Below are 3,156 nucleotides of genomic sequence, written 5' to 3'. Positions count from 1 at the left end.
TTACATTGACTACATTATCTACCTGCCCAGAACAGAGGCTTCGTGGAAGCCAGGGGGAGAGTGAAAGCTTACTTGTGGAATGCTACTTCTGCTCTCCCCATACCCTCATCTTTCTGCTTCTGTGTAGGCAGCAAGGCCTTTCACAGGACAAAAGCATTACATTAAAGTACTGGACCCTAAGTTTGGGATGTCACTTTCCACATTTTAGGTCTCCAACTGGCACTTCAAGCAGGCATGTGAGATAGCTGGACTCTTGAACTCCCTGGCTTTTTCTATAGGAAAAAAAACCAGTAAGGGAATAAAGTGTTTGACATGCTGTGGTGGAAAGAACTGATAGCAAAAAAAGAAAAAAGAAAAGAAAAGTTGCAAGAAGCAAAACTTATTTTTTAAAATAAATGAGATGTGCTTCAGTTGTTGCTTATGTCTTCTCTGAATCTGTTCTTGCTGTCCTTGAGGAGGTCAGAGCAGGGAAAGGATGCCCATTTCACATCTGCTGCTCTGACAAGCAACCAAATGTAGCTTTTGGCCAGTGGAAGGGCATTTTGGCAGAGGAAAGCTTCCAGCTCCCACCCTTCTGAAGTCAGATGGGATAAATTGCAGATCTGGGCCATATTACTTGTTGGCGTTCAGATTAAGTACATGGGCTGCATATGAGTCTATTCATCTGAAGTTATCCTCAGATTACTGCCCGGTTTTCTAACATAATCTTCTTGGAACATAGCTTGGCATGCACTTCTCCCTTGCTTTTGGCACACGGGGCTATTTTTTTAGCTGTAATTACCTGGTGTGCACTAGTCAACTTGAGTAGTTGCACCGGCATCTGAAAATGAATAGCCACGCTGCAATCTGGAGGAAATGTCATGTCCTTCTGGTGTGGCCTTTGATTGCTGCAAGTTTTAAAGGGGTATGTGGTGCACCTAGTATAAATGATATGCATCTGCAAGAGGCAGGCATGGAAAGAGGAGCAGGGTTGCTCACTCTCTCACTTTCTAGCATTTTCTAGGCATCTGCGGATGAAAGAAGCCAGGATCACATGCAGTGGGGCTAGCCCCAGGCAGATAAGTACTTCCACCTGTTGTAAAATTCAAAGCTGCCTTTTATATCTCTGCCATCTCTAACACCCCCACTGTGGAGTCACCTCCCCACTGCTAGAAGCTGCCTACTTCACAGTGCATTGAGAAACTGCAGAGCTTCCTTGGACAGTCAGGCTTCATGCCATACTTTTACTCTCTTCTGGACCTAAGAACAGGATTCAGATTCCTAGGAGTCACTACAACTCCACTATGATGCTTTTACTGTTTAGAGGAAGTCATGAACAGGGGAAGTCCATGAAATTGCCTGTTCATACAGTGGTTTTCCCATCCTTTCTCCTTGCCCTCTGTGTTTGTTTCCCCTCATTATCTCTACATTTAAATAGACTGATCTTGTGAGTAGGAGCTCTTTCTTATTAGTTAGGGGCTTTGATCTGGCCCCGACCTTTAGATGCTACATTGTACAAATAGCAGGCCCATGTTGGGGTCATTCTAGCTGTGAGTAGCCCTATAATAAAGGGAGCACACCTTTCTCCTACCCCTCAGATTCTCTGCCAAGAGAAGTTCATCCAAACACTGAAATCAAAGCCTGCTTCTTGGTGTGAGATTGGGTGCATGCTTGAGTGACCTGATGAAGGCTAGGCATATTTACCATGTGCAGTTATGGCATATTGTTTCAGCCATCTTAAAGTGATGTCATCACCGGTATGAAGAGTTTGAAGGCCATCACGTAGCACAGTAAATGGACACAATTCAACAATGTGGGACATGGTTTGAACTTGTCCACAAAAGCATTTGTTGTCCTTGCAAAGGCCCCACTGATATAGGTTTGAGGCACAGTGACCCTGTCCGGTTTAAAAATGGTTAAGGAAGTGCCCAATAACTGTGTGGCCAGTTAAATCCTGGTTGACTGACAATAGGGTCAGAGATGATGTGGTGATTGATTGATGCCTTGTGCTGACCATTCTTTGTTCCATCAAATAAGGAAAAATCATGGGGTTTTGCAAGGGTGGACCATATTGAACATCTTGAGGGGAGCTGAGCTCTTGGTGCATGGAATATGTCCCAATGCACTGGTGGCAGCGTAGGTTTATCACCAGGGATCCTGGTTTTCTCTGATTAAAAAAAAATTGCAAATTCTCTTATAAAACCCCCAAACCATTAATTAAAATGAAATGTCACTCTGCATATAGGTATCAGTTGAACACAATGTTTTATTGATATATTTACAATTTAAAAGCAGTTTGGAAGCCTTCCAGTGCCTCAATCACTGTAATAAAATAAATTCTAAAGACCTATAAATTTTGGCATTTGATTTTGGGTTTTTTATCATGGAAAATCAGAGCTCCCCCTGGCCCTTTAACTCACCAAGACATGGGTCCCTCATTCCTGAGCCATAGCTCCCTAGCCCTGCTGGTGCCTCTGGCCCTCCACCCACAGCCCCTCAGTCCTGCTGGTGCCCCCCCATCCACAGGCCCCCCAGTCAGTGCCCCCTACTTACCACCCATAGCCCCCTGCCACCACCCTGTATCAGTGCTCAAGTCCTGCCTGCCACCCACAGGAGGTGGTAGCTACTGTGGCCTGAGCAGGAAGCAGAGTGCGGAGCCTCGCTCCCCCTCTCCTGCATGCAACATGGTGGGAGTGGAGCCCATGGGGGGAGGGGGGACAGGCACCGGCTGCCTGCTGTAGGCTTGGGCTCCCCACCCTGCTACCCTCCCCCAGGGGCCTCTGCCGCCCAGTCGGTGGGACCTGGTGCAGCAGGGCAGAGCGAGGCCAGGTGGCAAAGCTCGTTGCTGCAGCTGGGAGCTCTGCCGCTCTTGAGAAGCACCCCCTGCCTGCAGAGCAGCAGCAGGGGGGCACAGCTCTGTGTTGCCACCCCCACTGCTGCTGGGCAGGCAGAGGGCATCTCAACAGGGCAACGCAGGACTTGCAATGACAAGGAATTTCCCCAGCTGGCCTGCCCTCTGGGTTGCAGAGGTCCCGGGGGTAGGACAGCAGGGCAGGAGCCCAAGCCGGCAGCCGGCAGCCTGCCCCTACTCCACGCACAGATCTGGGAGGCACATGCTCCCATGCCCCCTGGGAGCATACACAGCAGCAGGGAGCCAGCGCCCCCCCCCCCCCCCCC

Source organism: Gavialis gangeticus, unplaced genomic scaffold (assembly GCF_001723915.1).
Source record: "Gavialis gangeticus isolate Ggan-Ray unplaced genomic scaffold, GavGan_comp1, whole genome shotgun sequence".
Taxonomy (NCBI): domain Eukaryota; kingdom Metazoa; phylum Chordata; order Crocodylia; family Gavialidae; genus Gavialis; species Gavialis gangeticus.
This window is presented reverse-complemented; position numbering follows the sequence as displayed.